The sequence below is a fragment of the Zootermopsis nevadensis genome, unplaced genomic scaffold (assembly GCF_977971745.1).
Source record: "Zootermopsis nevadensis isolate Lab colony 2312 unplaced genomic scaffold, Znev_1.0 Znev_ptg000024l, whole genome shotgun sequence".
NCBI lineage: Eukaryota > Metazoa > Arthropoda > Insecta > Blattodea > Termopsidae > Zootermopsis > Zootermopsis nevadensis.
In genome coordinates, this window is record NW_028259156.1 from 19,434,691 (window position 1) to 19,458,361 (window position 23,671).

A 23,671-nucleotide genomic window follows, 5' to 3' on the forward strand; every position below is an offset into this window, starting at 1 on the left:
AACAGAAGGTAAACCATTTCCATAAAAAAACAACAAATCTTTATTAAATCACTTTCATACAAATCAGATGTAAAATGTAAAGGAAGCATCTTTTGACCCCAACAACAACGCCTACACACTCAGCATACTCCAAAGCATTCATCTGTAAAACAAATCAGAAAAACCAAAATCAGAAACGTGTAGCGCGCGCGACATTCTAAAAGTATCCCAGGATCACTAACAGTAATATGGGCACAATAAAATCCAAATTGTAAAATCAAAACCACACGCGAATCCTGCGGAAACTTCTTCCCGTATCCTGTCCGATACTTTGTTCGTTAATGATCGTATGCCCCGAGCTACTGACAGCGGCATAGAATAAGTTGTTATCCTCCATCTACTTTTAGGTCTCTTTGCTCCGAGTTTCGTCGATATGCGCCTCGGCTGTCTGAGAAAGTTCGGGCTACGCGTTTCGCGGCGCTACACTTCAAGGTTTATTTTGGAATGAGAAATTTGATCCGCTGGAAGATGGGATGTTGATGAGAATTTAAAGCGAGAGAATTAACTGAAAGTAAAGGACAGGCTGTGCCAAAATTGAAAGATCACTAGCTTTGCATCATGAACCTTACTTTGTTTTGGTTTGTCTTTAAAGCCCAGTGGTAATTATATGTACCACCACCTGCTTTATCAAACAGATACTCTGCATTTTGTCCACACAGTTTATCTGTGGACTTCGAATCTTATTTAAACGATGTTCGGTGAATCCTCTGTCAGGATGGAACCGGCCAACCGCGTGTTCTGGAGGTCGTGGGTCTATTCGGCGTCTACGTACCAACTACTAACTACGCCTGTGTAGCATCGGGTGATATTGCAATCAATTAATTAATGACGACGTGGCGCAATCGTTTTCGTTCTCGCCGCCGTGGGTGCCCGAAATCTTCATGAATTCCTTGTTCAGCTTTCCATCAGGCAGCTTTTGCTAATGAAACAGAGTCTAGCCGTTTGCATGGGGACAGAGCGACAGTTTGAGATTATGCGACAAATTTGACGAGATAGGCGTCTTTACTATCGGAAATGATAAACAGAAATGAGCCGATAGATCATTAATTGTCAATTTGCATTCCCATGCGTGCTGTTGAACCCGGAAAACCTTGTTCATGCTGTTGTCAGCGTGGTCAAGGCATTTTGTTTCAACGGCCGTTAACGCTGTCATGACATGCACCGCCGCGTTGCGTCCACCAAGCCAGCCGCTCTGTGATGTATTTATAAGCCCCTTGGATCTGAAATTGTCTGTGCCAACGCAGAAACAATGTCGTTCCGGCTGTAGCAGCATAAGTCTATTTGGAGACGAGCAGTCTCTATACAGCAGACAGATGAACGTCTATCTGGGTGGAAGAAGCCGCTGTTGCCAGCGTTCGGAGCAAAAAGGGACCATTTCCAGAAATTGCAAAAACGACAACAAGGGTTGTTGGGAAAACAGCGCCTGTGACGGACGGGGGGCAGCTCGAGAGACATGGGTGTGGGTGGAAGATGACGCAGAAACCAGATAGAACCGTTTCAGACCCTGGGACTGTCTGTTCCGTCGTGTCACAAGATAACATTCGACAAGTCCAAAAGGCGGCTCGAGCTGCAGTTAAAGAAAAAGCCATCATTGATTCTGATGACGCATTCCATCGGGTTGTAAAGTGGAAAGTATTTTTCGGCGTAAGGAATCGACTTAGTTTGCTCTGCGCAACTAAAGTGAGTTTAAATCAAATACGTCGAAAGAAATCTTTAACCGCCGAGGTCATTTATTTTGCGTCACCTGGTGATCGGTACTTCGCGTTACGCGCCAGTTTTCTTCTACGATAAGTCCTTTTTTTTCCAGGAAAGTGACGAAGTTCGTTCTGTGCTTCACGTAATGTTACCAAATGTAATCGAAACTCATTAAGCAGTTTCCCGGATGGTAGTCTGACAAACATTCTCCTCCATTATGCGTTAATTTTTGTGCAAAGAACGCATGAAACTGCTTCCGGAAGGCTCCGTCTTTTTCTCTCTATTAACCGATAAATAAGGGCCTAGGCACGTAGATTACGAGAATGACGTCACTGGGGTTATATCTGGAGACGTTCCGAAAGCCGCCTGTAGGGTACCAGTGTTGGTGTTCTGCCACATACACGCAAACAATGCGGCTAACTAGCCGCAATTAGTTGCCATGGTTACAGTTAGATTTACGTGACGCCATTAGTGCTGCTCCTACACAGAAAAAGGCGAACTGCGAACAATTACCGACACTACTGTCGGGCAAAGAGTCTAGAAGGCGGGTACAATTCGTTTATAAGGCTTGAACTCATTATGTGTGGAAAAAACGAAGGACCGAACGTGTTATGCTTTGTTTTTTAATCCTAGCACAATTTAAACAATTTTTAGTACTAATCAATGTTCGTGTTAACTGTTTCTTGTAGTCTGTGAGTCTCTCATCGTCATCTCACGTATTAATTTTATTTTCTCTGGTTTCAGGAGATTGCATCAGACAGCACCAGGTGGCAACACTGTTGATAATCATGGAAATATAGAAGGTACTGTAATCTTAACTTAACTTAACTCAAAATACCCGTTCATCGGCTCGCGCTCGGGCCCCAGCATCTCCTCCATTCCTCTCTATCCCGTGCTCGGGTAGTCCAGTGCCTGGTGGTAAGGCCACGTAAATCCCTGATGTTGTACTCGACGGCAAGACAGTCCGCCCAACGAGCAGGGGGCCGACCCAGCGGACGCCTCCTGTCTCGTGGACTGTAATCTATTCAATTTAAATATTTGTGTTTATTATGGCGTCCCTCAGAACCCTGTTGCCAGGCTCTCTCAAATTGCATCTGTAGACGCAGATAGATTTCAATTAAATTTAGTTGATCGGTTGCAGTCCGGAAGGCAGGCAGGGGGCAACAGCTTTGTGAAGACTATATGAGTACTTTATTAACGGAACAACAAGTTTAGAACACCCAGAGCATAGACGTATCGAACAGGATTAAGGTTAACAGCAACCGTACCATACACATGACGTTCTATAGAGCAACTATTAGTAACATGCGTCTCGACCGCAACGATTATCGACCGTCGATGATTATCGCACTGCAGTACGGGTGGCTTAGCGCGTTTCAGTTCCTGTCTTATGTAGCATAGACTTCTCCTTTCTTTAGGTGCATGAAATAACAGCGCCGGTCTGTGCCTTGTGCTTCGAAACAGACACTGGGAATCGTTTAACCGCGTGCAGTTCAAGTATTATTCCCGATTTCCGGTCGCAGCTGGCCCAGTTTCTTCCCGAACTCACGCAAAATAATTTTCTACGTTCGGCGCACAGGGCACAACGACGCTCGGCGTCGTGATGCCCAGCGCTTCGCATCCCCATACTCGTTGTCTCGCGATATTTGCCCCGTTTCGGCTCGTGCCACGATCGCGTAGGTGCCGCGACGCCCGGCGTCTCTTTCTCGTCTTCTCGTGGATCAGAGTCACGGAACTTGTTCTGTTTCGTCGCAGGGTCACGTGGCGCTAATCTGCGTTACGACGTGGATCCTTCGCTTGAAATCTGGTGGGGATAAACTTCCTTGATCCCTCCTCTCAAAATAAAACGCGGAAGGCCGTCGGAACTTCTTTGTGACAGCCTTAGATTGGCATTCGACTGTACCTTGTTATGCACTTAATCTGTTGCTATGGCAAAATCGAAGCTGATAATCGTGTCTGTCTACGGAGGGACAGACGGCGAAAGGAATCCGTAACTGCACATTCTGTGAAACACAATACATAGGCCTACATCGAATGAGTTTCACTGCAACTTCCTGTAATTCTTCCGACATTGCCAGTTTACGTTATTTCAGTGTTTTCTGAAGCCACATTACAGGACTGTTACGTCTGTCCATTCCCATGCTTCATCTTAAAAATTATCACCGGGCGGATTTCCATTAAAGTGTTAACATTCAGGTGCAAAATGTTAGCAGCCCGATGAATTCGTCAAAAGAGGAAACTCGAAGGATTCTCAACTTCAGGGAGAAATACTTGTCCAGACACAGACGTCATCTGAACCCATGTACACATATGTCTATGTGTCGTGGCCTATTACAATCGTAATCTCATCTATTAGCAAGCAGAATAGTTAACGGCAAAGATATCACATCCATGATGTTGCCTGTCTTTGAACAACTCCCAGTTGTTTCCAGACCTCAGACCGCGCCACACCCTGGCGGAGGGCGAAGAATTACCCCTTTAACCTTCCGCCGTTGAAAAACGATCGTGTGAAGGGTCTCACATTGGTCCACGTGGTCAAAGTCTTTCATCACTCACAAAAAGCACGGGGGTGGGCGAGGGGGAGGGGGGGCGTGGAGAGGGCGAGATAACCCCGTGGCATCAATCACTGGGCCCGCACCTCCATTATCAGCGATATATAATGTTTGGTTGGGATCAATGGCGGATGTCGGCCCCTGCTTACTTCGTTTGTGGCTGTAAAGTCGACTGCACCGCATTTATCACTTTGCGACCTGCAACACTCCGATGTCGATGACGGTCTTCTGGGTTGCAACGGCTTCAGGGCTGATAATGGAGGCAGTATGTTCTTACGTAATGTTGGACAAGTCCCTCATGATGGCTCTGGAGGAGTCCACTGAAACTTCAGTCTTATTGTTACCTGGGATAAGTCGGGCGGAAGGTGAAGCTAACGCTCAGTCCACCTAATATTGAAGTTTGGGCTGTGCGGGTGTTCTGTAGGTCTGATGTCTGTGCGGTTATACGGAATAAAAGTGTCTTAGTGCCACTCGGCAAATGTCTGTCCGTCAGTCGATAAGTTATCCTCCAGTCTGCGTATTTCTTCAGTGTTTGTTATCTTACCTGAGAATCCATGCTTACGGCACACGTCCACAACGAACTTGGGAAAAACATAAATTTTCCCAGCATTCCTATGCGTTTAGAAGAGACGACTGAAGTTGTGGAAAGCTGTGTGTGTGCGTACTAAATTTCCCTGATGCATACGCTTCAGCCGCGTGCAGATAACACGGTTCTGCTCCGGTGATACATCAGAGCAACGAGCCCTCGGTTTCATCACCTCGTGGAATGATCGCTCAGAGGCACGTCGCGGTTGCGATGATGTGTTTGTGCTCACTGAAGTGTTTGTGATGATACAGCAGTTGCCGAGGAAACCAAAAAGACATGGCTGCAGGTCGTCTGTCAAATTCTCTGCGATATTACTTACACTGTGTAAAGTGGTCGGTAATGTAGAATTCTATCTCTCCGTTGCTAAGTAACGCTGCAGTAAACAAGAACCATAGGATCAGATAACGAAAGTTCTGGCGTCTTCATTCGTATGGAGGGTAGAGCTCTGTTCGCGATTATGTGTCTCACGACGTATTGGACTTAGGAAATATATTTCAATCAATTAACAAAGTCACTAAAATCAATGGCAGTTCGAAAGTTGTCAGAAGCGTTACGAGTACACATTAAACAGTGGATAAAAGTGGCTCTGATGGCGGCTATGCAACCGACAGACAGACAGACAGACAGACCCGAACATGTGTTCTTGCATCTTGATACTTTACGTAGGGTGCAATCATATGGTGAAGTCCTGATGATGGAGTTAGTGTATTCCTCCGAAACGTTGGTATGTATCTACAAAGTCTACACAGCGTTACAAACCAGCAGACCAGCGTCAACATGTTTACTGTAATGAGGACCTCAAATATCGCATATTTCCGTGGAGAAAATTCAATCTTGAGAAGCTGATTGCAGCTCAGCTAGTCGAGAAGTTGCCCACTTTTATGGAACCGTAATATTACTTACCGTGTTCAGAACAGTCCGCTCAGATCCGAGGTTGCATTTTATAACGTGATTTATTTTACGGCAGGTTTTTGTTAGCTTCCCCGCCCAACCACCAAGCTAGAAGAGACCACCCCTTGTCGACTGTCCGCAGCTGCTCTGCATTCCAGGAAGCCTCCGTCCCCAAGCAGATAGCGCGCCGCGTTCAACATGAGTTCATATCCGCGGAATGCGCTGATTCAGGAGTGTTACGAGGAGAGAGGGTTGCATCGGAAGAGAGTTCTGGGGCAGGAGAGCGTCCAAATGGAAACTGAAAAATTAAGGGCACGCTAACAGACAGACAGGCAACACTTTCTGCCCAAAGTTCAGAATCTTTTGTATTCCCATCTGCTGCTTGAAAGCGTAAATATTAAAACATTCAAACCCGTAATTTTACTTATGGTTTTGCACAGGTGCGAAATTTGTTCTCTTACGTTAAGGGAAGAACAGGGACTGGGGGTGCTGAGGAGAATGTCTGTACCCAAGAGGGATGAAGTGACGGAAGGGTAGAGAAATTGCATAATGAGAAGCTTCGTAATTTGCATGAGCGGCATGAGAAATGCGTGCAGAATCTTGGTTGGGAAGCCTGGAGGGAAGAGACCACTTTTGAAGACCTCGGCGTAGTGGGAGGATATTATTAAAATTGATCTTAGGGAAATTGTTTTGGACAGTATGGATTGGATTTGTCTCAGCTTCTCAAATTTGATTTAACTAGAACGACGGTACACCAGAACACACCTGACACACACACACACACACATACAGTTTGAGCGGCGGACGAATATATTAACTCGTGTAAAAAGAATTATATTCTGCAAAATAAATCGTTTTTAGTGGCGCAAAAACACATTTGGTGCAGAGAAAACGCACTTGCTAGAGGGCAGTCGTACTGAGCGGTCAGCCAACAGGTTCGTGGTCAGTGGCGTATAGACAGTATGAGGGTAATGATCGGACATATTTGTACGTATTCGTTGGTTGACAAGGTCGCGGGTAGTTTACCTCCACGTCCCCTATACACACTTCTGGCGCGACGTTAGTTTCACCCCACCCTACCCTAAACACCGGCGAGCGGCGGGTGCGTTTACTGCCCGCGGGATGCAGATTCGTTTGGTGTTCACTGCGCGTAAAACAAACCCACTCGTCCGTGACGAGTGGAAAATCTTTTAATTTTCCGTTTTTGCTGTATTCCACGTGTGTGCCCAAAAGTGAATTCGTTCCTGGCGTGGCTATGAGGGCCTTTGTTTCACTGACGTTTCGAAACGTCGAAAAGTACGGGGAAAGAAGAGTTGCCTGTTGTTTTCTTCTTCAACAACTACCGCTACCAGTGACCCACCTCTCCACTGTGTAGGTTAGACTGGTGTATGTCTTAGGCTGGAACAAAAATGAAGGCTCCACGATAAACTGCCTATAGGCTGTGGGCGACCACGTGACACCTACACCGTCGCTAAGCAACGGATAAACAAGTGTGAGGGGTGGGTCACTTGCTCCTGACAGAGCTTGTTTCGAACCCCGGGCAGGCCACAGATGTTTGTGCAATGGAATTGACAGGTTACAAGAGGAGAAACTCAAATGCAAACTACCGGATGTTAACAAAGCTGGTATCTTTTATTCCGGGATATCTGGCTAGAGTTAAGTTTTGTGTTGGTTTAGCGACGTTTCTGGGCTATCAAAAATGACCACGTTGAAGGGTTTCGTGTACCGCGTTTATTTTAGCCTTTCATTTACCCCTGCTGGCTCGTATGCCGAGGCCATTGTACCCACAGTCGTAGCAGCACCCCAGTCACTGACTTTGTTATTAAACGTGAAATCCTGACCCCCTTTCTTGTAGCTTCATGCTTCTTCGTTCCGGAGACTTTTACTTGAACTTCGCTCTGAAACTTCGGCAACTTCGAGGGTAATTTTATACGTCAGTGAAGATGATGTTCTTTGTTTTGTTCACAATCCCTACTGTAGACTGCATCGACAATCGATAATCGACACGCCACTGAATCCTGTCGCTCGCGTAGGATCTCATTTCCGGTCTCGTCTTAGAGTGGCATCACCTCTTGTCTTCCGTCTTACCTCATTTCCTTTGGGGCGCAGTGCTGCCAATAACTCACTTAAATCCCACCCAGATAGTATGAAGACGTTTTCACAGTGGAGACACAGTCTGCTTTAAGTAAACATGTACACAGTAACGGAGCAGAGTAACTGGCAGTCGCTTAGCTGCTCAAGAAATATATCGCTTTGAAGACGGAGATCCTTTAAACAAGTCCCTACCGCAAAGAGAACACAACACTTCATTGGTTAATGCTGTTTAAGGAAATACTCCGTGCTTATTCTGAAACTAATGCAAAGCCCATAAATAAAAGAAAGTCAGAGTTACTTACTGCTAAAGCAAGTGGTATATATATTTACCATTAGGAGCCAAAGCGTTAAATAGTGTTTTATGGAACCTAAAGGTGTTCCAAGCCAGTTTAATCCAGCTCCCATTATCACACATTTACCTTTAAGATGAATTTTATTATTGCTATTATTATTATTCGACCACGTAAGTGTAGGTTTTCTGCCCCGAAGCTTGAAAACAAAAGTGACGTGCTGTTTAAGCTTGCGCGAGGGATGTAGAAGAGGGGCCGGGGGGGGGGGCTCATGTCACGATGTCAACGCTTTAGTTGATACAGTTACATTAAATATCCAACCACCAGCCTGCAGACTGACGGGTGTATATATTTCTTCTTCTTATTCTTCTTCTCCTTCCGCCCCTTTCACTCGATCCAATCCACTTTCCGCTATCGACAGTGCATGGGAATCGATTTCATACGTCATTAACTGTAAGTGATGCTCTCTTCCTTTCTCAGAAGATGACGCTTCCATCAAAGTATCTATGAGTGATGACGATCCAGGCAGATAAATCTTCACTCAAATTCATGGCCCTTGTAGGCACAATCCTAAGCTAATTCGTACCAGACCGGCGACTATGGTATCTGGGCTCTTTTGTCATTTTTGGTTATATGCAGTGGACGATCGCCCTGTTGATGGAGGCAGCATGCACCTCACTCACTGCCCAAAAGACAGTCATCTTTATGCCCGCAGCTGCGAGAACCCATATTATTACATATAACTTGCATGGTTTTCAGAGACGTGGGTTCCACCTCAGACGTTTGCACGGGCAACATGTTAATATGACCTTTTGCCAGTCCGCAACACGTTTCCCTGTTGTTTTTTGAACGCCAGCGTGGAGAAAGGCGCCTTCTGCAGTAAATTCAGTTCAGAAGCGAGATAACAAAAGGCGGGCAGAGAGAGGTCGCGGGGAGGTCGTAACGGAAGCGTTAATTTCTTTCCGCTGCAGCCACGAGGTCACGTGATCCTTTCCGCTCTTATCTGCTTCTCCCCCTCATCTGAAACGTTTTTCCCGAAAAATAAACTCCGGAACTAACTATGTCTCCATTTGACGCTGGTACCACCTCAGCTCACCCTTTTATGGGACCCCAAAGAGTTGCCAAAAGGCTTCGAAAGGCCGCGCCAACTGTGGCTTGCCCGGAGCCAGATGAATACAGTCCACACACTTCGTTAAGATTCATTTTAATATTATCATCCCGTCTATCTCTAGGTCTACCAAGTTTGACATCCCCCACGCCCGCTACACGTGCTTGGTGTCTGAGCGTTCGTTTCTTATGCTGATTGTTCAGTACTGAGCATTTAGTGAAGGTGATATCTTCGTACTCGTCACATCGAGGACTTGGAATCTCGCCTTATAAGCAAAGGTCCGCCTCTTCGCCTCGTTCCTCTTTGATTCCTTTTCGTGTTTTCTGTCCCCTTCCGGAGGACGAAATGTAATAAAGGCCGAGAAGGAAGACCCAGGAGAGGGGCATCAAATCACAGGCTTGGAGACAGAGAGGCGAGAATCCTGTTACGTTTTCGATCAGAGCGCGTGGGCATTGTCCCGTGGATTAGCTCACGAATTCACGTGAATTGTCTGTCGTGGGGACTGAAGCCATGACCGCTGCAATAAGTCTGTCTGTCTTTAAGCCTGCGTCCTAAAACATTTAAATGTATCTGTTCATCTTCACCGACAGCCAAGGATCGCGCTGTGACCTCCTCCCGCTAAAGAATTTGCTCTGACCATTTCTTCCTTCTTCCTCAAAGACTATTCCCAAATCGGTCTTGGTAAAGTCTTTGGCTTCAAATTGCTGTCTCAGCAGGAAAACAGATGCATGTAATAAATAAATGAACGGAGAGAATCACAGCGAAATATATTTCTGATTCTGTATAATATTAACTAACTAACTAGATGGCTTACCGAACCCGAAGGTTCATCACCGAATTAACCAAAGCCCTCCACCGGACCCTGTCCTGGGCCAACAACATCCAGTTTCCTTCAACTCCTATCTCCCATAGATCCCGCCTGAGATTATCCTCCCATCTACGTCTAGGTCTCCCCAGCGGTCTCTTCCCTTCAGGTTTCCCAACCAGTACCCGGTGCACACCTCTTGTCCCATCCATGCGCGCTACATGTCCCGCCCATCTCACTCTTCTCGACTTAATCACCCTCACAATACTGGGGGAGCAGTACAGATTTTTAAGCTCGTCATTGTGCAGTTTTCTCCACGCCCCATCGTCTTCCCTCTTAGGCCCAAATATCCTCCTCAACACCCGATTCTCAAACACCTGCAATCTGTGTTCCTCCCTCTGAGTGAGAGACCATGTTTCGCACCCATACAAAACAACAGGCAAGATTATTGTTTTGTATACTTTAATTTTCAGGTTCTTAGAAATCAGACGGGAAGACAAAATATTTTGGACTGAGAAGTAGCATAATATATAGTATAATATTTATAACTTTGAAAAAGTAGAGCTAATAATGGCTTACGTTATGGTCACTGCCAACGCTGGAAATTTGCTTGATAATCCAGTTAGCCTTTGCCTGTTGGGTGGAAAATTAGTTTTATTTCTGCAACATTAGAATTTATGAGAAATAAATTAACATGCGGGAGGGCGGTAATTTAAGTATGAAAAACAGCAAAGCATCTGGGAAACACAAAATAGCGGCTTTTTGCTGAGAGTTTGCGTCCTCATGAAACTTCGTCTGCGTTCATTTGTTCTTGGGTTTGTGTTGCGCGGGCGAAGCGTCTGAATGAGAGAAAATAGAGACAAGATTTGAATTCAGGGGGCGTTAAATTATTCTGCAACAACTTTGTCATAAAACATTTAACACTGCCTTTGTAAAATTTGGAGCAGACGATATGAGAGTCTGGGCGTGTGATCTCGGGTAATTTCCTTGGACCAGTTGACAGAAAAACTTTGCTGGAACAAGTAGTACATTTAGTGTTAACTTTTCAACTCTGACTTTTTACCTGTAGAGAGACCAGTCTTTATGGAGGAGTACTCTGTGGACCGGAAACATTATATTGATATTTACGTACACACGAATGTGAAGATTAGGTCTACATAATAAATGGTACATTTAATGAGCAGGGACGCTGCACAGTGCAACAGATTCTTACTTTCAAGTGTTGAGCCATGAAAATGATTCAGGAAGTTTTTATTGTACCATTGTGTAATTAAATTATATAAAACATTTTTAAAAAATGCTTTCTTCGGAAAGGCTCTGACACCTCACATGAATGGTAGAGTTTGAAGCAGACAGGCGTCAGTAAACTGCAAAGTGAACTGAATCGTAGAAATTTCAAAGCCCGCCTTAGAATCCACAGTGTGAATTTCTGGACTCAACTTTAAGCATCACTCAACAGCGACTGTTATATAGGCCATAAAAATAAAATATTTCTTTCGAAAATTCGACGTTCTTTTCCGGAACAAATCCACGAGTTAAAAATTCCAGCACTCACTTAACAAACTCTCTTTCGACGTAAAAGCGACAAGCCGTGCGTGAAGCGTCTTCAACGCGTGCCGAAGAAAGTCTTCTCAGCGGTCATGAACCATGCGAAAAGTGCTTCTCCCTTACGGCAATACTTTGAGCTCGCATGGGGATGTTCAGTCAGCTTTTAGAGAACGTTTTTCTTTCGTTTTTCCTTCAACGAACGTTAAGCAGAAAATTCTATTTCTGCTGTAGGAAGGAGATTTCATCTCTTTCTTTCCATTTGTCTTGTCCTGTGTCTGTGCGCGCGCTACGCCAGCAGCGACCAGTCCTGCGGGAGTTCCCTCGGTTCAGTGATCGTTGCCGCGGTTTCCTTTAACGCGGTCGTAACGTTGCACGATCCACGTGGCTGCTGAGCCTGAAGGCACACGATCGGACGCCTTTCGTCGACCTGACGCCCTCATTAACTAAGACGTATCTTAATGTTATCCTACCACCCTCTGCACTTGGATGTTGCCGAACAGCCCAATCCGCGCTACAGCTGAACATCCAGTTACTTCCTGCCTCCCTCCGGGGACGTGGGTCGTGCACCCCGTGCGATTCCAGAGCAAAAGCGACAGCCAATCGTAGCGAATGTAAGGCAGGGGACGGAGGTCCCTCGGCGGCTTCCAGTTTTTCTACTCCCATTGCAACAACAACAACAACAAATTCATTGCGTTGAAGTTTTTTATGTTACCCAACGAAAGTCACGAAGCGATGAATTATGTAATGATTAGGAAGGAGACGGATGCATGTGGTTGGCTTTCGCTAATTCGCTGTTTATCAAAATGCGTCGATTGCATTAAGGTGGCGACTGACTTGTAACATTTACTCGTAATGTAACATTCGCGGCGAGCATGTTACATTACACCACAACTGGTGAGGCGCATCGAATGCTCGTTTTGAACGCTCGGCTCGACTGTGCTCATGTGTGCTCCATTCATTTCATTCAATATGTCGGACGTGGAGGTTGTGTTATCTTTGTTTCATTTAATACGCTACTCTTATCTAAAGAACTCGTGAATGCTCGTTACGACGCCGCTCGACTGACTGACTGACTTGTAATGTAACACTCAAAGGGATTCGCGAAAAAACCGACAACACGATGGAGCGCCCGCGAGCGTGAGCAGCTCGCATCGAGCGGCTCCGTTCGCTGTCTTCACTTGTGTAATGCTCGATTTGTAACACGTTACATTACAGGCAAATGTTACAAGTCAGTCGCCACCTTTTCACGTGCATTGTTCTGCGCACTTTAACATACTCCGTGAAGGAGAGAAGCTGACAGTCGCTTACCTTTTCAAGACATTTCTACCTGTTATGAAACCTGAAGATTTCATCTGCTTGATGATGGACGCAGCATGTACCTCTGAAATGTCGGTAAACTTCTACCAGACTACACGGCGCAACATTCTGGAAGACAGCCTTATTTATTTTCATTACCATGATCGTACAAGGTCGCAAAGTCAGTCTCTCATAGATTTCAAAATACTCGTTCACCAGAGCAATCTATATCCGGTGAACTAGGTCTGTCTATCTGTCCGTCCGCCTCCATGTTACGTCTCGCCGGTCACTTCACGGGTTTGTGTAGCAGAATTTTACGCTGAAGGCCGAGGGTCACGTGGCTTCGGAAAGAACACGTCCGTAACATTTTGTCTTTACGCCGCGTTTGAAACCTGTTTCAGGTTCTTTGTGATCTCTCTCAGTCCCTAAAGCCAAATGTTGTGACGGCGTCTCAGATTAGGTCACGACCGCCTCCCCCCGTTCATTATTCACTAATCTTCCCGCGTACAACAAACCAAGAAATCCGCCACAACAAGGACTTGAGTCGCTTCGGAATTCTTCTTGCTGCCATAGCAACTGCCCGTTGTCACGCTTATCCCCCACGCCCCCGCCCCAGAGCAAACCATTATCACTTGGATTTATTTATGGTCACGCCACGCCCTTGCCGATGCACCGCCGTCCATTTTGCCCACTTACCCTAATCAACCAGCGACTGAAAGACCCAGAAGTTTCGATGAATCATTCGGAACGTTTCCTGCGCCTCGCAATTGTTTTTCTTCGATGCAGAGATGGAACGTAATTTTAAGTCAGAAAAGGTGAATGAAGAATTTCATTTCTCGTAGCAATTTTAGTTGGGTAGGAGGGAATCGTTCGATCTGTGACGTGGGGAGGGAGCTCCGAAGCCGAGACCTGAGTCTGGATGCACCTCCTACATGCCTGCATGTTTATTTATCTATAACTTACGCCGTGAAGCAGCGTCGTACTTGAGGATCTGACAGTGCAGACATAATTCAGAAAATACACCGCCGCCTTTTATGAGAGCATAAACATTCATCATGAATCACCAAACTTTTTACAGCGTGGAGAGTTTCATTTTAATTTATTTTCCTGTATCGAGCACGTTTAGGATTTTTGGCGTTAAAAATAAATTGGTTTTAAATTCTTAGAAGCTTGTTTGCATTATAAAGGGTGCCTTACATTCTGGAAAGAAAAGAATGAACGTCCTTGAAATTCTCTCTTTATTTTCTCTCTGCTTCAAACAAACGATTGTCATGTTCCTCTACTGCCAATGTCTTCTGCAACTCAGTAACAATCCCAGGTTCTGTTTTCGTACGGATTATGAGAAGTCAGTGCTTCTTGTTCAGTGCCCGGCCACCCGCGTCTTTCACAGCCACGAACACCAACACGCGGCAAGGGCGACCCCCTGAGGTGGAAGCAACTCTAGCACTACGAGGTGCGATCGGAAAGTTTCAAGACTGCGCCTATAAAACCCCGTACACTTATCTCAGGTATTAAATTCATCCATCACCCTCGAAGTAGTTCCCCTGGGAGTGAACACAACGATCCCAGCGCCGCTGCCAAGCCTGGAAGCATCCCTGGAAATCTTTCTTTGTCAGCCTGTCAAGCACCATCTGCGATTCTGCCTGAATCTCTTCTATCGTCTCAATTCTCCTTCCCTTTAGCTGAATTTTCATCTTTGGGAAGAGGAAGAAGTCACACGGCGAATAAGGAGGGTGCGGGATGACGGCCATGGTGTTTGAGGCCAAAACTGCCGAACTTTGAGGGCGGTGTGCGCTGGCGCGTTGTCATGATGCGTCGCATGTGGAGTTCTTCCTTTAGAATCAGCTGACAGGTCCCATAGCCTATCCCAACAATGTCGCACAAGTCGTTGATGGTACGACGTCGATCTTCGTGAATGGCCTGCCGAATCTTCGTAACATTTTCGGGCGTTGTGCTCGAAGATGGTCGTCCAGAACGCTCGTCATCATCGACAGAGGTTCGGCCATTTTTAAAACGTGAATGCCACACAAAAGTTTGCGGACTCCCCAAATGCTTGCTTTAGCATTTCATAGGTTTCCGTAGCCGTTTCGGCGAGTCTTTGGCAAAATTTGATGCGCACGCCATTCCGAAATCGCAGGAGGGTCGGTGTAATGCACTACCAAAACGCCCGTAACTAAGAAACAAATGCTAATTCGATGATGCCGGCTGGCACACTGATTCACTATGAATGTAGGCCGCACCCCTTAGCGGCAGAAGCTCGCCCTCTATTGACACAGTCTGGAAACTTTCCGATCTCACCTCGTAGTAGCGATCTATTGTAAATAACAAGAGAAGTGCGCATCAAATTTGCATTTTACCAGTGCAACCGATGTTTAATTGTTTACAAGTATGGTCATTACAATCCGTTATATTTAATTAAAATGCATTGCATTTCAGAAATATCACACGGTTATGATTTTAACTGGGCAGCGGATTGCATTAATAGTTGATATTCATTTCGTTTGCTCGTTTATGGGGAAACGCGGGGCGACAGAGCGCTTTGCAATCACAGCGACCTAAGTCCATTTCGCGAAACGAAACCCAACGCGTGTCTTTCATCGCTGTGTTTGGTTCCACACGAAGTTGTTAATACCAACTTTTTTGGGCACATTGCTCAATCCGTGTCTGTGTGTAACTCGATGTTCAGTATTCAAGAATGATTCACGTTGATGATCAGGAAAGAGATTCAGGGAGATTTAGTAAATAGAGGGACATTTCTGACAAATTAAATTATTTAATGTCCACGCATTTAATCACTAAAGTTCAGGGTAAGAGAATATGGCGCCCGTTTAATTTCAATACCACATAACACGTTAATTTTATATCGTAAATAAACGTAATCAGACGTGATAATAATAATAATGAGGTTTATTTACATTGTTTAATGTGTTAAATAACGCCCCGTCCTCAGAAGCCAACTTCCGCCTCACTTGTCCGTGGATCAGAACACTTTTGCCACCCCTGTTACAGCCTTTAATATCAAAATCCATAGAAGTCCCATTATAATTCTGCATTAACAAGTTGGCATTACTGCGTCTGGAGCTCACTTCTGCTGAAGAAGTCATGTGGGCAGGTCTGCAAACATTGAAATATTTATAAGCACTTCCCCCCGCGTCTCACGTGCCGTGGCTGTGCATTAATTATTGAGACCATTGTCAGAAGTGACGTCACTCAGGTAATTATATCACGCGACCAGGGGTGCCAACTGTTCTGGGGCTGTATTGATTCCCTTCTGTTTCTCAAGTGTTAGAGTGTTGCATCATCACGACAACCGGAAAGCGTTAAACTCGCCTTTTGACAATTCCGGACGAGTCTGTGGCGTACAAATACGTCACGTGGTGACACGCCATTTTTCGTCTCACCTACTGTTTGAATTGCGCGAGTGTCCTTCCCACCTCATCCGTTCGCACTGTTATTCTTGACGTGAATTAATGTGGTCCAGTGTCATCGTTCACAAGACATTTGTAAAAATCGAAATTTTGTGATTGTGATATCGAGGTCCCGCGGAAATGTAAATCAGCAGCAGTGAAATGGGAGGGGGGAGGGTGAAAACTGGTGGTCCACGACCGGGGACCAGTAGATATTCGTTGCACGGTCCCTCGGGACCCAGGAACCGAAAGATCGCAGCAGTTACACTTTCCTCCTCCTCTTCACCGAATACTCCAGTTTTCTTTTCATTCTCTGTCTACTCTATCATCGCTCGTTTCTTGTCAGTCTTCTCCTAAGTTGTTCCTTCCTGAACCTGTTCACGCAGCTTCTTGTTGACTTTTTTCCGCGCCCTTCACTTCATTGCGTCCTCCATCAGCGTGTATCCGGGCACCGAGATCAGCTTCTCCGAATGGACCGCAATGGTTAGGTTCTTAACCTGACGAAGGAAACAGATCCAGCCCCGAAACGTTCTGGGGTTTTACAGACTAAGACCAGGGAAAACTTCCAGTAGTTTGAGATTAAAATTAATGCCACCTAGATAGTGATCTTCGGGGCAATGACACTCTGTAATATTGTTAACTAAACAACACTCTATCAACTTTATGGGATATTTGCGTCTATGGTGGTGGTTCGTGATTTGTGGTTAATTCCAGGACGCTGGCATTAGTAGAGTCAGACTCAGATTTAAGATATAACGAATTGTAAAGTGTTTGAAATGAAGTGGTCGTGGCCTAATCAAAGTTTTCGATGGTGCATTTTGCTGGAGGGACTGAGGATAACCACTAAGGTCTTCAGTCACGACAACCCGGACGCCGGGCCGAGAACTGAGTCCGAGAACACCCAAACCCGAAGCAGTGTTAAGCACTCTCAGCTCTCTCTGTAGATTTGCAATTTCTAAACACTGCAATCACGTGATTTGTTTTCAAAGATGTTAGTTTGGGGGGGGGGGTGTTATGTGTCTGATAGAGATAGCTCGTTTTTGCAGTTGTCTGTCACTGAGCCCTATCTCTGGGGGTGGTGTCTCCATTAAAGTAATTATTGTGTCGCAAACAAACTCGCGTGTGTTTACTGACGGCTGTAACACTGTAAGCTTTCGCAAGCAAGCCGTTCTTTTGTTTCGTAATTGTCGAAGCACGTTTCCTTTCAGAGCAAGTAATGAACCAATTTACTTCATTATCTTTATTGTAATTATTGATCCAGGTATTGTTTATGTTCATTTGTTATTGTATAGACTTGAATCAACTTCAAAAATTAAACTCTGTTTAAAAGAACGTTGCGTAATGCTTTTTTTTTCGAGAGCAAAATAAGTTTATCGATTTGAATATTTCGAGTTTTCAAATCATTGTCGAACGAGGACAAAGGAAGTGTATTTTTACATGCAAATTTAATATTCTTATATCTGAAGTGCTCTGTAAGAGTTTTAAAAATTGATTTCCGAAAGTGCTGTTATGGTACAGGCTACTGTTACCAACTTTATTATTAAATTTACTTCAGACTTGCTTGCATTGCACGACGCCTTGTTTTCGCATTATAATTTTATATTTAATTTTCCTTGAATCAGCCGTTTGAGTGGGACCGCAGAGCATACTTAATTTATAGCGCCGGTGATAAGTCAACTTTGGTGGGGAGGCGTAAGACCATAAGCCTGTAACAAGCCAAACTATTTCGTATGGGCCCAGTGTAACACTCAGAAGGCATTTCCTTTTCCGTCTCTCGTGGGACACAGTTACACTGATTCTTGCCTGGCTTGCCAGCTGTCAGTCCACTCCTCATCTCCTGTTTTCCTTGCATTCTTCTCTGTCAGCCACTTCGTTCATCAGTTTACGATATGTCGACTAATGACCGCAATTATGTAGTTTTGTGTCGCCAGGCTGTGTTCATCTGTTGATTTTAGAAATGAAACATAAAGATTTGGCCCAGAAATGGGGTTGAGTGGGGGGATATTTCTTCTTTTGTTATTTTGTTAAACTGTCCGCATGATAGTATCCTGCAGTGCAGCTTGGTAACTGCGTTTCATTCATCGCAGGACCAATCAAATCAATTGCAGTGACGCGTACATATTTGCCGGAGAAATCGTCCCCGTGCTTTCTGTGTGATAAACCTTTGCTGCTGATGCAACACGGAGTTGGTACCTTAAACCTGAATTATCTGCGTTGTGTGTCTATTTCAGCCAAAGAGAAACTAGGATACTACAGGAGAAAGCAAAATAAACCGTGGTTTGATGAAGAATGTTCAAAATTAATAGATCGAAGGAAGCAAACAAAATTTCAATGGTTGCAGAACCCAAACAAAACAAATGCGGATAATCTATGTAACGTGAGGCTAGTAGAACCTTTAGGAATAAGAAAAGGGAATACCTGAAGGGCAAAATTGCTGAACTTGAGACAGATAACAAGGAAAAAAACATCAGAGACCTGTACAGAGGCATTAATAACTTTAAGAAAGGATATCAACCCCAGACTAATTTGGTAAAGGATGATAGTGGCAATTTGCTTGCAGATCCAATAAAAATTGTGAATAGGTGGAAAAATTTCTTTAGCGAGCTCTTAAATGTTCATAATACTGGTGATATTAGACAGATTAAAATGCATACAGCTGAACTGTTGGTGCCAGAACCTAGTTTAGATGAAGTGGAACTAGCCATTGGGAAGTTGAAAAGTTATAAATCTCCAGGAATTGACCAGATTCCGGCCGAATTAATTAAAGCAGGTGGCAAAGGGTTGCATATGAGGATCCATAAGCTTATTCAGTTAATTTGGGATAAGGAAGAGATGCCACAACAATGGAAGGAATCCATAATTATTCCTATTCATAAGAAGGGGGACAAGACTGAGTGTGGTAATTACCGAGGAATATCGCTGCTATCAACCTCATACAAAATTCTATCCAACATTCTTTTGGCAAGATTAATTCCATATGCGAATGAAATTATTGGGGATCATCAGTGTGGGTTCAGACTAAACAGATCAACGATTGATCAGATCTTTTGCATTCGTCAGATACTAGAGAAAAAATGGGAGTTCGGTTGGACCGTACATCAGTTATTTATAGATTTCAAAAAAGCCTATGACTCTGTGAAGAGAGAAGTGCTATATAATATTCTTATTGAATTTGGTATACCAAAGAAGCTAGTGAGTCTAATAAAAATGTGCTTAAATGAAACCTGTAGCAAAATTCGAGTAGGTAAATATGTATCTGAGACATTCCCCATCAAGAACGGTCTAAAACAAGGAGATGCTTTGTCTCCCTTGCTCTTTAACTTTGCGCTAGAATACGCCATCAGGAAGGTCCAAGGTAGGCAGGAGGGTTTGCAATTGAACGGGACACATCAGCTATTGGCATATGCTGATGATGTTAATTTATTGGGGGACGATATAAATACAATAAAGAGGAACGCAGAAGTTTTACTAGAGGCTGGTAGACAAGTGGGGCTGGAAGTAAATTCAGAAAAAACTAAGTACATGTTAGTATCTCGTCAGCAGAAGACAGGCGGGCAAAATTATCTTAGGGTGGCTAATAAATCCTTTGAAAGGGTTACAAAGGTCAAATATTTGGGAACAACAACTCATGAGGAAGTTAGGAGGAGATTAAATTCTGGAAAAACAATAATCTTGCCTGTTGTTTTGTATGGGTGCGAAACATGGTCTCTCACTCAGAGGGAGGAACACAGATTGCAGGTGTTTGAGAATCGGGTGTTGAGGAGGATATTTGGGCCTAAGAGGGAAGACGATGGGGCGTGGAGAAAACTGCACAATGACGAGCTTAAAAATCTGTACTGCTCCCCCAGTATTGTGAGGGTGATTAAGTCGAGAAGAGTGAGATGGGCGGGACATGTAGCGCGCATGGATGGGACAAGAGGTGTGCACCGGGTACTGGTTGGGAAACCTGAAGGGAAGAGACCACTGGGGAGACCTAGACGTAGATGGGAGGATAATCTCAGGCGGGATCTATGGGGGATAGGAGTTGAAGGAGACTGGATTTTGTTGGCCCAGGACGGGGTCCGGTGGAGGGCTTTGGTTAATTCGGTGATGAACCTTCGGGTTCGGTAAGCCATCTGGTTGGTTAGTTAGTGTGTCTATGTACAACCTAACCTGGCGATGACTGATCAAAATAGGTCGATGTTATTCTTCAGGTTGGCGACATATTGTGAACAGGATCCTTCCACCCTTTTCTCGGACTGGGACCTGTTCATATACGTTCTTGGCAGATGATCCAGAAGTGGTTTGCCATTGCCTTCTTCTGTGTGTGAATGGAGTAATTGTTGGGATGCCACGGAGGAAAACTCCGTGTTGCCTAGACCACGGCCTTGCCCAACACAAGTTACAAATCCGGGCACCGCCGGGAATCGAACCCGAGACCCCAGGATTACAAGGCCAGCGTTCAAACCGCTAGACCACCGTGGCGATATGTCGATGGGGGTGTTGGCTTGCGCCGTGCTATTGCGGCAACTTCAGTGGTGTGTCTGTGAGACGGGAAACCAACATCTCAGGCGTTACCAGTTCATTGACGTCTCCAATGAGCAGGCAAAGATTTAAATAAATACGGCGAAGAAGGGTCACTGTCGTGTATTATTTCTGGTGCGTTTCGTATCGCACTTCACCGTTCACGAGAGTTGTCATTCATGCAAAATAATTTTCCGTGCGGTGAGCAGTTTTTGTGAAAATCGATAATTTTGATGAAGTCAGTCAAATGTCCCTGACAACTTGAAGTAAGCTCAGCCTCTACAAAGCGGAAAATGAGGGGCCTCATACCTAAAATAAGGCAAAATAAAACTTGTAATGTGCGGGGTACAGCTGGGTCTGCTTTTAGTCGAATGTCTTATAACTATCGAACGCAGACTTCCTTTTACACGTGTTATCGAGTGATATCTTTCGGTGTTGCTTCCTGAACGACTGTTCGCCTGGGCTTTGTTTCCGTTTCCGTGTCCCCGCCCCCTATCGCGTTTCTGCTTTCGCCTTGTACGTCGACCGATTGCTCCAAACTCCGTCCTTCGTCCTTCGAGGTGTCCGTCCTCACGACTTACTTACAGAAGTTGCTCTTATTAAGTCTGACTTGAGTTGAATCCACGCTTAATTAGATTTCTTTTGTCTCTGTCAATTATTACACCGGAAGTTTTCTTCCACTGTAATAATTGCACTTCGACCTGTTTTAAAAATGCATGCGTCATTTCACATTCATTGTTTGGGGCTGTCGACAAACAACCAATGTAAATGAACTTCCGTGTATTGCCCAAGTAAATTGCATTTAAAATTGCATGGCATTAAAGGTGAAACAACATTGCAGACACGTGTTTACCTCGTGCAGTTGAACGTGGTTCATTAAAACGCGTATTTTTGATTATTTTATATTTTTTTAAGTCTGAGACAATGAAATGCGTCGGAGAGAAACAATAACTCTTTTTGAGTTTATTTTGGTTGTAAAATCATCCCTCAGGGCGACGCAAACTCTGTTATTTTGTTTTCCGTCTGATATCCGCAGTGGACCTTTCCCTGCCCCATAGCTCACATATTTGCCTAACGCGCAGTGAGGTATCTCTTCCTTTAAAAACCAAATTTCGCAGGCACTGAAAGCTCCTAATTTTACGTAAAATACTCACAGAATGAACGCTGAGAGGGAATGACTTGTCCGTCCACGCATCTCTCTCTATATATATCTCCTAGAATAGGCGACGACCAAAGTTCTCGTGGGATTCGTACAAACCTGGGCGAGAAACCGGTCTTAATAATTTCCCTTTTCTGTTCCGTAAAGAACGCCTTCGAAATTGCTTGAGCTGCAGTTCGAAGCGTGGGCCGGTCTGACATTAGTTCGGGTGCGTTTCGTCACTTGATAATCACGCCGCGCGCAATACATCCCATCCCAGAGACGGAAATTTCGCTCCAGACGTCGAACTACGACATATAAAATCCTGTGTTTTCTTTTGTGGGATTGAATTTCTTGTAAGTGAACAAGGACTCGGCAAGAAGGAGGGACAGAACGAAACTAATACGAGAAATGCGTCTCGTACCTCGTTCCTGTTCCAATTGACGATAAGTGCTTTTACCCCCGCGCCCCACCCCGACTCACGCCGTAAGCGTTCGAATTTCAAAACTTGGGACCATCTCGTCCTTTGTGTTGTGAGGTCGAGAAAAGGTAACCTTAGCTACAATGCACCGCTCTCAGGGAAGAAATGCGCGAGATTTTCTCATTGACTGTAAAACTGGCAATAAATAATACGCTCTGGAGGACGTGTTTCAATGTGCACGCTTTCCTCCGTGTAACAGAGGCAGTTTTCCGTTTGTCTGCCCTCCGAAAGTAGCTGTGTAGTTCGACACTCTGTTTCGGACCGACGACAACACCATCTAGTGCCGAGATCTTTCCTCCATACGATGGAATGGCGTGAACAGTAACGGCGCCGGAATTCGTGTAAAGTTCCGGGTTTAATTTTCTTAGTAATTCAATAAATTCAATGAAAAATTAAACTTTCAATTAAATTCACTATTATGCACATCCGACAAAAAAATTAGGGGTTTCAGGCGGCACAAACTGATTTCAATCAGGAAGGTTGTCTTCTCGGTTGTAACGCCGAGTAGACGGATAGATTTATGCGTATGTTTCAGAGGTACGTGCTGCCTAAACCATCGGGACGATGAGTGGCACTACGTATCTCCGAAACGTCCCTAAACTAAAGTACCAGATTACACGGCACAGCCATCTTATTTCTCGTCGCCGTGAGAACCTCAGATCCTGCGCAGGTTCTAATCTGTTCGAGATCTTGTCTTCCCGCAGACCAGACATGTCGTCTTTGAAACTGGAGATGATTCTTCTCATTTCAATGCATGGGTCTTCCTGTTACGGTGTGTATGTAGTACAGGCTTCCGGGCAAAAAATGCAGCTTCCGTGCAGACAGTGTCCTTCTAGCTGACCGAAGGCCTTCTTGTCAGTCCATAGAAACTCCTTACGCTTGTTTGTCTCGCATATTCGTCGCAGTTACTACAGAAGCCTTTCCGTGCAATATCCTAAATTATTATAATGTGGAAATGCTTTGTCTAAAATCAGTTTTAATAATATCCTCTCATTTGCGTCTTGTTCGAGCCACACGTGGCACAAGCTGAGCGGATCCGCTCTGCTTCGCTTGTAACGTCGCATTGCCAGAGATTTTTATGCAACTGCACTTATGGTTCAGTCTGTACTAGACTCTCATCTCGTAGGAAAGTGGATGTGCAGTGCAGAAGAAGTGACTTCTTTTAGTCTGTCTTCTGACCCGAATATCCGATGTCATTAAAATCGCACCGCCTTTTCTTCGTGGCGGTTCGAGGTTGT

General features: G+C 44.8%; 1 protein-coding gene and 1 long non-coding RNA gene across 7 annotated transcripts in view; one reads left to right on the top strand and one right to left on the bottom strand.

Annotated features, from left to right (window-relative positions):
• LOC110829971 (uncharacterized) overlaps positions 1-23,671 on the top strand; it is a 152,854-nt gene that overhangs the window by 25,459 nt on the left and 103,724 nt on the right. For all 6 annotated transcript variants that reach the window (XM_087355313.1, XM_087355309.1, XM_087355312.1 and 3 more), the window contains exon 2: positions 2,479-2,537. The gene's annotated coding sequence lies outside the window, so the exon portion shown is untranslated. The remainder of the gene's footprint in view (positions 1-2,478; positions 2,538-23,671) is intronic.
• Positions 23-5,108, bottom strand: LOC147872832 (uncharacterized). The gene is made up of 2 exons (XR_015536934.1): positions 4,831-5,108; positions 23-142 (listed from the first exon to the last, which is right to left on the bottom strand). It is a non-coding gene; the product is annotated as an uncharacterized LOC147872832 (long non-coding RNA).